Here is a 13722-nt window from a genome sequence, read left to right on the forward strand (position 1 = left end):
CCAAGAGTGCCCCAGCCCACTCTCGTGGGACTGCTGCTTCAGACTATAGCCTAACAACCTGAAACCGTATGCAATTCTTCTGTGGTATTGTTCCTTCTATAGAACAGACCAGGGGATGTACCACCTTCTGATTCTTAATAAGAATACGCTTCTTAACTATGGATTTGATCTTTAGTTAAGAATCGAGAGAGAACTTTGCTACCACATTCTTAACTAAGAATCGTTTTTGTTCCATAGTTAAGAATCGAGTTAAGAACCAAGGCTACCCACTTCTTAACTTGATTCTTAGTAAACATTTTTTTTCTTCTCTGCGAGATAACTTAAATTCTTTCTTTAATAGAAGTTTTCTATGATTCATATTTTAAAAAATGGAAAAAAAAAATTAACAATGCATTTTTATTTCAAAATAAGGAATTCGTCAGACTTTTTAAGTTATCGAAAAGTTATCTGAAGGTTGTGTGGGAGAGTTGAAAACAGTGTCTATATACAGCACATATATGTTGATAATAGTGATAAAATATTGGATTATTTTAATAAAGTTTGATAAATTTTGCTACATTTATCACATTTACCAGTGATTATGCATAAATTTTCAATCTATAAATATCATGATCGATGAGTCGTAAACACAATTTTTTTCATATTATGGGAACTTAATATAACTCATATTATCGAATTATTAAATTCAAATCATATATGATTTGAAATTTTTTATTAGTTTAAAACTTGAGAGAAAATTGAATTTCGCCCACAAAATATGTGAGATAAAGCTTTAATCGGCCGAAATATAATTGTACATAAATTAAAAATCATTATTAACCTGCTGCTGCGTCTGTTTTTTTCACATACTTCGGTGTACGTGAAAAAGCCAACATTACAGAAGCGATTACCATTTTTAATATTGGTGTATTATCTGATCAGTATATATTATTTTTATTTGGCCACGAAGCAGCTATGCAATACATGTACAGTACCACGTTCATTTCGCCATGACAATTAATTTAAAGAAACATGAAGCATATTATAAAAATTATTGTTAGTCTTGTAATGTTAGCTTCACTTACATACATAATGTAAACACAACGATGATTCATTTATCGCATTAACCATGGTTTGACAATTATGCATAATGACCTACAAATGTGATAGATTCACGGTATATGAGCAAAATTTATCAAACTTACCGAAATGGCCGGTGATTATTTATATAATAACCGCAGCTCTTTATCACTTTCACCATAACATATATAGCATAGCCCCTCTTCATGGAGGGTGGCAGGGATCCATCCAGCCGATCCATCCCAGTGAACGTGGGATGAATCTTTGATTCGAATCATATCGGATGATTAAGTATGGATATGTTTGTTTTTTACTGTAACATGTTAAAAAAATATTATGTATTTATCATTTCTTCAAAAGCGTATTCACATTTGCTGAAATAATCTCCGCCATTTTTTCAGGCTAGCGTCGCTCTAAAATTTCTTTTCCTCCTTATCTTGTCAACAACAAGCTGTTGTTAATTTTTAGCTGGGCTCTGATTGGCCAATGGAGAAATTCCCCAAAAGGGAAATTTATCGGCCTGTCCATCGTCACGTGACCTTAAGAATAACTTTTAACAATCACATCGTGGTTGCATTCGGAGCTCGATTCTTAACGTGATTCTTACGAACCGATTCTTACGTATGGATGATTGGTTATTAAGAATCAGAAGGTGGTACACCCCCAGGAGTGCTGTAGGAACTACAGATATAACATGGGATCCTGTGGGATGGTTAAGCAAGAGTGGGCGATGCGGTTACTGTTCCCAACAGCACAAAAATTAACTGCTAGAATCTGTTTTAAAAACACCAAAAATCGTGATTTTAAACCAGATTTTTTTTCGGATTAATAGGTCTGTCATTAGTTCTCTCAGAATCTCAGTCGGGAAATTATGTTTCGTAAAAAAGCGAACTTGAAAAACTCGTATAAAATGTAGGAAATGAGAGATACCAAGCAGTGATTTTACTGGAGACCCTGTATGTAACTAATATAGACATCTCTCCTCCCTATGTTAGAAGTTTTTGTGGAATCATGTGGTCTGTTGCGATGTCAACTTGCAATCCTCCGAAATTTCTGGTTACGGTCCTGCTGTCGCGATTCCCCTTTTGTAAAACCATGGGTATAGTTGTAGGAAATGATGTGTATATTTTGTTTTCACATTCCATCCAAGAAGCCACCCTTTTAAAACGAATTGCTTTACGAGTCAGATCTGTAGAAATCAGCTGATTCCGCCACGCATGACATTCTAATGCCACCGAAATTGATTGTTAGATAAGAGTTGAAAATGACTAGTGTACAGTTTAATCGTTTCAGCAAGGCTAATTACGAGGTACGTCTAATATGTATTAATGAAATTGCTACTAAAATCTTCGGCGGGTCCCGAAATCAGACTTTGCACTGGCCCTTCTGTAGTGAATTTATACCAGAGGTATTCAACCTGGTTTAGTCGCGAGCACTGCTTGTACCCACCATAAAAAAAAGGAGCACCCTTACGGCAAGTATGACATTCGAATTCTTGAAAAATTAGGATGATTCTGGATTTTATTCCTTTGTGCAAATTACATTTTTTTGCGTTTAATTTACGGACACTGGCATAGAGCACTGGAGCACCTGGTTGAAGAATGCATATTTATAGCATGAAAAAAAAATGATGGAAATATCCCGGACCTGCTGGGGTCCTGTCAGACCCACTCTGGTGGGGGCCATACGAGAGCCCAAAATATCAAGCAAGTATGCATGCCTTTCCCCCCCCCCCCTATTTTTACGAACATCATTTATTCGTCCGTTTCCACAATACAATATGCACATCTAGTTTCCCCGGGTGGGGCTAACGGCTTCATCCCCGGGACAATTACCGCCATTTTCGGGGTTCCCCCCCCCCCTATAAATTCACAGTAAAAGGGCTACCTAAACTCCCAACCTAGAAGCTCCAGGATGTAGGTGGGGGGAGTCGTATTCACCGTACGGATTGGTTAACCATCCGTGTCGATCTAAAATCCTTTAACCTGCGATTGCAGTTAAACTCTGTCGGTGAATACGGCTGTTAGAGATACAGGTGTGGTAACGGAGTTTTTTGCGCATGAGGTGAATTCGAGGAGCGGCGAAATTCGTGTAACCCACAGGCAGAAAAACATCCTTCTCTGCCAATCGATATGAAGTGCTGCAACTCTATCATAATTCAGATGTCGCCAAATCGATGGCTACAACTCTGCAGTGGATGAAAACGAATTTAACCTCTTTTGCGTACAGGATTTCGGCAACAAATTTAGATTATTAGCCGTTGAACTAGTAAAGATAAATCTCAACAGGTGATATTGTTAATACGCCCAAACCTCGTTAAGGGAGTCACTCTCGGAAGAGCAAAACTATGACCTCCAGCAAGCAGAGGTAGATACCCGCTGAACTGTGTCAGCGTTGATTTTGCTACTTCCACGCTGCTTATTTCCAAAGCAATAATTTGGAAGGATCTATTGAATAAATGGCAGCATAATTGGGACGACAACACAGAGCAACCACGATGTGTAACACCTCGGAACCAATAATGGTTCCCATCATCTATCAAGCTGTTCAAAGTATATGAGAATTATCAAAATCTATTCCCGATTATGAATAGTGATTTATTTACCGCTGTCATTTTTCGAACATCTATTTTTACGGCGATGTGCATGAATGAACTGTGTTACTGCCTAAGTTTGAAACTGGCCAATTTGGTTAAATATGGACCCAGCCTGTTCGGGAAGTGGCAGGCGATCCCTGGCCGAAGTCCGATAACAAAAGACATGGTTCTGGATTATCGCGAAGTTGGCGTATTTTTTCGTGATAATTATGTCCCCGTTAGTTATGGCAAACCGTAGTCACGATGCGGTAATCATTTTCCCTCAAATTTGGCAGAAAAATTATGTTTATATAATTATAGTTTTTCCTCGTCACATGAAGCTAATCCAATAAAGACGTATCACACGTTAGCGATTAAAAGAAATGTATTTGGGATCACTGGCCACTTCACGAATTGGCTGCACTTCGGCAGTAATATATATATGCACAGGGTCTTCATAATTAAAGTTCCACTTTGAAATACCCATAAAAGGAAAACTGGACAAAATGTTATCAAACTTGGTCAGTGGCGTCGGAGCCGGGGGTGCTGTGGGTGCTCAAGCACCCACGGTAATTTGTGGCATGGATCCGAGCACCCCCAGAATTGATTCAGAAATGAAGATTTCCGATATAGAACTAAAGATGAGCACCCACAGTCAGGCGCGGATCCAGGGTGATGTGTTGGGGGGGGGGCGATTTTTCACAATGAAGATGTCGATCGGTGAGACCCAAACTAGTGTCCGCAGGTGCCAAACGTACTTAAAATAAAAAAACTAATAAAAAATTAATTAAGAATTAAAATTATTTAAAACTTTCAATTAATTTTCATTTAAAAAATTAATTAAAAATTGAAGGCAGTTAAAAATTAAATCTAAATTAAAATTTATATTTATAAAAATTATATTTTTTCAATATGCAGCATACTTATTTAAAACTTGCTTGCAGCAACTGGTGTTACAATTAATGAATAAGCTGTTTTTGATAATAAATTTGAACGTTTGTGCCGGCTACCCTCGCAAAAAATATACCGTACGAAAAAAAAGTTTGAGGTGCAGACTGAATAATGTGTGTTATATTTATAAACATTGTAAGGAATTCTGATGCACATTACCAGTTAAAAATGTTTTTTTATTAACAGTATCATGAGCAATTGTACAAATAAATAAAAACTTTGCAGATGAAAAGAGAGCAGAATATCAAAAGCGTATGAAGAATTGGTATTTTAAAATGTTCCTAGAATACTATTTCTTCCTCCTTCGCTTGATAAAAATTAAGGCTCACTGTTAACCGGACAAAACAATGCGCACAAATAAAAATTCATCCGAATGTATTCGATAAATGCTTTTTTCCAGCTTTTCAAGTCAAAGTAGAGAGATACTTTCCGTTTAAATTTAATTTTTTTGATCACTGTGAAAGTATTAAACGTTTCTCTTTGTGACGTTATGATAACAATTAGGCAAATTAATATGAATAAAATAAGGATCTCGGTCAACCAGAGGAAATGAATTCTAAGCTAACTCGGATACAAGAAACCTCGTTTAAGAGAGACGATCCTTGAACATTTGAAGGAAAAAAAAATTATCTAAAGTCCTGACCATGGCCTCCACATCCTAGAGCGGGCCCCTAGGCTAAAGCCTCTAGTGGGCCCCCAGACCAGACTTTTCACGGGCCCTTTTATAGTTAATTTATAGCTTAAAAAAACAAAAAAAATGATGAGAATCGTCCCCGGCCCTGTCAGCTCCACCCTTGGGAGCATGAACTTTACGCACAACAACAAAGTAGTTATCAAATAAATAGGTAGGCTATTACGCGCACACCGACAGCACCCTTACCCGTAACGAGTCGCACTGAGCTTGCGAAAAATTCTTGTGACCGCTCAAACTTTAAATGACTTCATGGCTTCAGATAAAAAGCTGAACCTATGCGGCGCAGCTTTTGTCCTCTCATATGTAGGGTCCGTGATAAGGCAGTTTCGGTTTCAGTACAGCACAGGGTAGATGTTTTCCCTGTTCAGATTTTGAATGCCGGTGATGGGATCGGCCAAATGAGCTTTGTTTACATCAGTGATTCCAGGTGAGCCCTCTGTGGTCTGTCTCGTTCGATAGAGAATTCTATCTATTTGCCGGCAGATCCATGTGGGGCCCTCAACTGGCTCTGCTTATCTCGTACTAATTCATACCAGCTCAGTACTCCCCACTCGGCACTGGACCCGACCAAAGGGACTTTGTTTCCATCCATGGGGTCCCTAAGGTGGTCCCTCTTGTTTCGCTCAATACCTTGTTTAGTATTTACTCATGATCTGCTTGGCGTATGCATTGAAAAGGTTCGGAACCGCTGCTGGAAACTCAAGCATCCAAAGCCGAGCTACACTCACTCCAGTAACTTTTCGTGTTCACGTATACGCTTCGAGGACTTGGCGATTGATGTAAAGAACATTAAGCAGTCTTCTTTCAGTTACGTTCTAAACAGTTAATTTTTCTTTCTGTGAACAATTTTATAGCACACCAAACTTGTATCCTTTCTTAAAATGAAAATAAGTACTACACACAATAAAACACCCATTTATGACATGTCTGTATTTACAAATAATACCTTTAACTTCCTCATTTATCACTTGTAATTTTCAAACGAGACGATAAAATTTAAAAAATTACAAATTTCCAGCTTTGTACACCCGATTTATGAAAATATTTTGCGTTTGAAACCCATTTTTGTCTTCAAATAAAGTTTCCCATCCTACTACGTATAGAGTCAGACTTTCAGTAATCCGGTGTTTTTAGGCCGGTTTTCTCCGAGCATAGAAGAGGAAAACATAGTGCGCACATGTTTACGAGCAGAAGTTTGTTATTTAAATGGACTTTTTCAATCAATCTGCAGTAATTCGGCGATTTCGTTAACCCAGTACACCCTGGTGTGATATGTGCCAGATTAGCGAGAGTCTACTGTACTAATAATTCATATCTCTATTAGTTCTAGAAAAATTGAATTCCATCAGCCTTTTTTTTTTTTTGCTGGTAATTTTTCAGTTTTTCCCCTCAATTTTTTTTTTTTTTGCAACACTGATTTTAACCATCCTCATGCCCCGTTACTGAAGACAATGTCCTATTTACAGAACTAAATGGGCTATAGCCCAGGGCGGCAAGTTCAGAAGGTCGGCAAATTTGAGGATTGAGTGGCCAAGAAAATTAGCAAAATGGGAGAAGGGCGGTGAAATTTTTATAACCGTCAAATAAACCCACCTCTTCCCAGACAGCAAGTGACCGTGTCAGTGAGTGACCTAGAGAGTTTGCAAGCACGTGAATGAGCAAAAGCGTGACTTAGAGCGGGAGTAATGAATGATCAAATGAGTGACATAAAGAGTGAGGGACCAGTTCAGTGAGTGCCCTAGAGTCAGCCGTCAGAAGCGTATACTGGGCCCTCAGAAAAAGTAATTTTTCTGAGCTCCCTAGTTGGCGAGACACGTTTACTTTTAAAATTTTAAACCAGAGGGCCCTCTGCATTTGAGGCCCCCGCCCGCGGGGAATGCGTTAAGACGGTATTGTCTAGAGCGCGTGTAAGTAACGAAACAATTACCAAAACCAGCGTCAAACACGTGTGTGACCAAACAGGGTGCAAACATGTAAATGACTAAAAGGTCCGTCCCACGAGAGTTTGCTAGGGGACGCTGGGTAAGATAATTAAAGTTAATAAAAGTCTTTGTCGGACATAAACCGCAAAAATAACAGCCGGCGTGAAGTAAACCGTTGCTTGTTCGGTCATTCACAAAGGAAGACGCTCGTTCCTCTGCCTTTGTATTGAAAGCCTTAAAAATTATTGCTTCCCCGAGGCCCGAGACGACCGCGGATCCTGACAAAGACTTTTATTATCTTTAACTTTAATTATCTTATCCAGCGTCACCTAGCAAACTCTCGTGGGACGGACCTTTAAAAGAGTGACTTTAATACACGAGTGGGGGAAGGGCTATAACATGGGATGGAAAATTCGTGGATAGAGTAGTCGAGAAAATTAGAGTAGAGTGGTAGGGCGGTGAAATTTGAATAGCCTTCAAATCGGCAAAACCGTAAATGCGCTTCTGACTGAACATCAAAATTACTCTCAATCTCCTAACCTGAATCTCTGGTTCGGTTTCAAATAAACAACTCATAAAGGATGAAAACTTTAATTTGGAACCACCTTAGCAGGAGTTTCAGAGAACTACTAATCAGGAAATATAAAATCTTGGAAACACAAATACACGAAATACTAAATGGTAAATCTTGCTTATTCGAATAGGACGTCAAGATAAAATATGAAAATGTTTTTAAATATGAAAATATAGCATTGAAAAGTTATTGAAACAAGTATAGACTGTTTTCGATAACAAGAAATAATTGACGCATATTTCAATAAAATATGTGGGTACTAATTTGTCTGCATAATTAAGAAAAATTTAAGAGTAAAAAAACTTCCTAATGAAATTCTAATATTGCGTGATTTAAAATAATAAATTTCTTATTCAATTTTGTGCAGACTATATGGTTGTCAAAAACCTATTCAAAAACAGTTTTTCGCCACAGATACGTTAAATAGCAAAAGCTTACTTTCATGCAAATTGAAATGATTTTCATTATTATTTAATTATGATTATCAAGTGCACAATATTAATTTTCAGATTTTTTGTCTGAAAAGATGGTAGTTAAATTTAATTCCCGCAGAACATCCGACTCCACACAATCAATTTTATATAGTGGATTCCACTTATAACGTTCCTCAAGGCCGAAACATGGGAAGAGGAGGTAGGTTTGGTGCCCCGGGCGCTGGACCGGAGGGGGGGGGCGTGAATTTCAACATTTTACCTGCCCTTTAACATTACAAGGGACACCAAGATGCTGACCAAGCATCTGGTTGCGGCACTGCTCTTAGAACCTTTTCCCGCTTAGTGCGATTCATTTTCGTGGTTCCATCTTCAACTAATGCTCAGACCATAGAGACGCTTTAAACGGGAAATATTAATATTTCCCGTTTAAAGCGTTTTTCCGCTTAAAACGATTTTATGGCGGTTTTTGGAAAAGCATTATACGCGCGATCCACTTATAATGTTTAATCCAGGTACTTATTTCAAATTACAAAGGCTTTATTTATTAGATGGGGCAGAGGCCTATATTTTCATAGATATTATAGAGAAGCTATGTGTGTTCAAATGCTCACCTTCTGGCGCAGGTCTTTTGAGCTACGTTTTCGAGGAGGGGGGGGGCTTTGCTGAGATTTTTCATACTTTTAGGCCCCACTATAGTGAATTTGTAGAGTGAAAATCAAAAAATGATAAGAATCGTCCTGAGCCCTGTTAGCCTCACCCTGTGGGGGAACCCCCCGTTAATGTCATTATCAGTGAATCCGTAAGCGAATGCAGCTTCATTCTCTGGGAAAAAACCAGATGTGCTACAAAAAGTAATAGAATTAATTTTCTTAATATCCATTTATTTTAAAATTTAAAAATTTTTGCTTACTGAAAACAGTTTTTTTCGAAGACATGGTCATTTTTTGATCCACGTCAAGCTTGCGGGTTTCAGGACTGAATTTAAAAAAAAAGAGATAACAAAGGCTAGAAAACGATGATTCATCTTATTGGATGGCTTGTGCTTTACTGCGCGTTACCAAGAAAACTGAAGGGTGTACATTTTTTTGCCTCTCTACACGAGCCCTTAGGCGCTAGGGGGAAAGCGAAAAGGCAGCGTGACAGCCGAATCGTATGGAATCCCTGTAGAACCTTGGTGGGAATACAATTGACCCTCCTCCGGCTATGACTTCTTTATTTTTTCGACCTTACCAGCAGAAGAAATATCAAGGTGAAACTTGGAAAACAAATTTTAGGGAAAGGAACTTTGAGAAAAAAAGGAAATTAATTAAAAAAATTAAGGATTAATAAAGAAAAAAAGTGAGGTAACTGGAGTTATGTTTGCTTGAAGGCTCTTGGGAGGGGCGATCGCCCCTTCACCTATTGTTTAAAGGCTCTTGGGGGGGGCGATCGCCCCCCCCCCTGGATCCGCCACTGCCCACAGTTTCGAAACACTTCCGACGCCCTTGAACTTGGTATAGTTTACAGCAGGTCACGGGATTCGATTTTCCGCAAAAAAAGGTTCGAAAACTGACCACCAGTGGGGAATGGCGCTGTATGTAATATTGTTAAACGAAATAAGACATGAAGATATGTTTAAAATGGTTTTAATCGTTTCTAAAACGGATTTTGGCGAAATCGAAAAATGTGAAACGCTGATGCGTCCGTAAAATTCCTCTTGATATGCTAAAGCCGAGTTTTCCTAGGAGTGCAGCGTGATAACCATTGAGAAGAAATGTAAGATATTTTATAATAAAAATATATATTTCTCCCCTAAGGATTACACTAGAAAAGTTTGATGAAAGATCTTTTGCAAAACTTGGGAGAAAAAAAAATCGCCCTCTTGGTTATATTCACTCGGACGTAATTAATACGCTTATTGGTGGTGTTATAGAGCTTTTATAGTACAATCCTGGCGTATTAGAGGGAGGGGGATGCTACCACTTCTATTCAAAAATAAAGGAAACAGGATGCAAACAACGCTCAATGCTGATTTCTAGTGGCGCCATCTGTTGCGGAAATCGGAAAAGGTGACGTTAAAAAGGATTCGCGCCGGCGTCCTTCATTCTCAGTTTTCGAAACTGGTAAACCTAGTTTGATGAGATTTTGTTCGAATAAGAATTCATCGATCTAATAAAATGCGTGTGACTAATAGGTTATCTGCAGCTCATGAGCGTTAACCACTTTACGATCAAAGGACGTAATATTGCGTCCAAATTCCAGTGGAATGAATTAAAACAAGAGTTCACTCTGTTTTCTTTCCTCTCTCCTGATCATCCCGAAGCTTGATGCTTTTACTTTTGATTTTTTGTATACCCTGATAGTGATTTTTTTCCTCACATATGATACTCTGTATCTTTCTTATAAGAGTGAAAGAGAACAGGTAGGGTGAGGGTGTGAAAAAGAAACCTTAATATATATATACCCCTACATATTCTTTTATTACCTTATCTTTTATATTGTCTTACTCTTTCATTTTTTTCCCTTTTTCTGACGTGCGGTTAGGTTAGGACACAAGGCTACTATATTTATTGCCGATTCGTCAAATAGCATCCGAATTTCTTGCCAATTCGCTTGTAAGCGAAGGGGTTAAAAGATTAAATGTTCACATTGTAAGCCAGTGGTTCTCAAACTGTTGCCACCCATGACCCCCTCCGCCTTAATCATCGTTTTATCCGTTACACCCAGAGGCGGATTTATGTTGTTAAATTATGGCGCCCATCCCTCATTTTGGTCTAATTTTCTTGACCACTAATTCTTCAAATTTGCCGATTTGGGCTTAGCCCCCAGCCTTTACAGTCTATCTCTGCCAACGCCTCCCCGTAAATATGCCTCTGTTTCCAAATCATTCTTTTGGCCGCTAACATGCTTTCACACCCTCTCTAGGTGACTCTTTTCATCCACCACTCTCTGAGTCACTGAATCTTTTGGGCACTCCCATGCTCACACACACTCTGTATAGAGTGGAGCCTCAGTTAACGGACAATCCCCGTTAGTGGGCATCTTCCGTTAACGGGCACTTTTTGCGTTACGTCGACGGGCCTCAATGTATTTTACAATCCGTTAACAGACACCCTTCTTGAGCGGACAAAATCTTCGGTTCTGAGAGTGTCCGTTATTGAATGGTTCTACAGTATAAAATTTTTTTAGTCAATCCCAGGCTCGCACACTCTATACGTCACTTTTTTTTGTCATTCACATAATTGCACACTGTTTTTGGTCTCTCTTATGATTGCATATTGTTTTGGTCACTCATAAGCTTACACACTCTTTAGATCATTTTTTTTGGTCCCTCACTCTATAGGTCATTTGTGACTACTCACATGCTTGCACACTTTCTAGGTCACTCATCGACCTAGTCCCTTGGTCTTTCTTTTAGCTGCTCATATGCTTGTGCACCGCGTAGATCATTCTTGTGGTTGCTCACTGACGTAGTCCTCCGATCTCTAGGCAGAGATGGATTTACTGTTTCACCAACCCCTTGTTCCATTCAATAATTTTCTTGAGCTTCCATTCCTCTGAACTTGCCTTGGGCTATATATAACCTGCCTTACCACCTCCCTTAAATACGCCTCTGGCGACTCCCCAGAATAGTCTAGAAAAGAACCACTTTAATGTACTAATTACTAGGCACGCTCAGAGACGTATATATGGGGGGGGGGGTGAGGACTAAGCGGGCTGTAACCCAGGGCGAAAGGGGTTAGAAGGGACGGCTATGTTGAGTAATTGGTGGTCAAGAATATTAATTACGAAAGAAAGAAGGACAGAAAAATTTGAATAGCCCGCAAATGGCGAAGCGATGAATCCACCTCTGGGCACTCTTCAATATGGACAGCTCATTGCGATGTCCCCCCCCCCCCCCCGGCGAAGGTTGGCCCCTCCTTCCCGCGTACGTTTCTGATCCCACCAGCATGCGTTAGGAGGTTTTTTTTTTCCAAACCGAGCACAACTCAGGTTTATTACCATCTATGGGCGATTTACCACCTAGTGAGTTGTTCCGGAAGTGTAACTGTGTAGACACCTAACAGTCTGAGTGCGTATGTAGTGTTGTGTTTGATTTTTCAGTGCCGCCATCTATATTTCAGAAGTGAGTGATGTGTTATGATTGAATTACATTTGTACTGTTTGTAGGTCTGTCGCCACGGGGCAGTTCTGACGAAATTTTGCTGACAAGGGGAGAGGGGTCAGAGTTTTGATGACAAAAAGGCGGTGAGGGAGTCAAAAATGGCTAAAACTTTGCTGGCGTAATACTTGAACGGCGCCTTATGGGAAATCAACCAGAAAAACCAAACATCAGCCGATCATCAATGTGGCGCCGGGGGGGGGGGATTAGAGCCCGGGTCATCACGATGCGAGTCCGTCAATGTGACCACTCAGGGGTGGTGATGTCACTTCCCCCCCCAGGTCGCCGCCACCACTACTAGCCATGACGTACACTTTGAGAAACGCTGCTGTAGGGAGTAATACCAATGCCATCTGTAGCATCTGTAGTTATAGGAGGTGTTGGTAATACACTATGCGGTTGGAAGGAAAAAAAGCGCTGTTCGTACTTATTTGTTCAGGATAGAAATGCCATCGTATCATTTGCGCGGAAAAATTTTATGAGTATCATTTTTTTAAATCATTGAAAGAGGGGGAAAATCAGCCATTAATAAGGCATTACAATTCGTTCACTGATCAATTTTAGGAGTGTGCGTTACACGTATACGGACATTCATTCTCTTAAACAAATGTCATGAACGGTAAGTACTAATCAAACATTTTGATATTTTATGAATATTGCTCTTATGAATTACCCCGTCATGGTACAGGGTGTCCTGTAAGTGCTAATGCTGTCTTTATCTCACCAACCGCTCGTCGTAAAGGTATTTTTCCAGTTTAAAAAACATTCAAAAGACGTTCAAAAATCGCCCTGTACCAGTTTTGAGAGTCAAAATACAGTGTGTCACAAAATAAAAAAAATCTACATTTTTATACTGTCCCCCTTCTCCTCTAACTTCCGATTAGAAAGTTGTTGCTCTTAGGAAAACAGAAAAAAAATTCTATGTTTCTAAGTGCAATATTCAATAAGAGAGATATAAAATGAATTCCAAAAACCATAGAAAAGTTGAGAAAGGACAGCAAAAAGAGTACCGGACAATGCTCCTTTCCCTTATTTATGCTGTCCTTTCCCAACTTTTCTCCCATTTTTGAATTCGAGTATCTCAGTGAATATTGCAGTTAAAATCCATAGGATCTCTCTTGTTGCACTCAGAAAAGATAGAACAACAGCTTCCTAATTAGAAGTTAGATGACAAGGGGACGGACCGCATAAAATTTTTTTATTTTTATTTTGTGACATACACTGTATTTTCACTCTCAAAACTGGTACAGGGTAACTTTTGAACACAATTTGAGCATTTTCTATATTGAAACCAGGGCCGTAACTTGGGTCTCGAGCCGAACGAGCCCCCCCCCCCCTCCCCCACAAAAGTTTACACTTGTTTTGCATAAAA

The sequence above is a fragment of the Pholcus phalangioides genome, unplaced genomic scaffold, assembly GCF_987345545.1.
Source record: "Pholcus phalangioides strain wild (caught in Gottingen) unplaced genomic scaffold, Ppha-v1.0 ptg000003l_1, whole genome shotgun sequence".
Lineage (NCBI taxonomy): Eukaryota > Metazoa > Arthropoda > Arachnida > Araneae > Pholcidae > Pholcus > Pholcus phalangioides.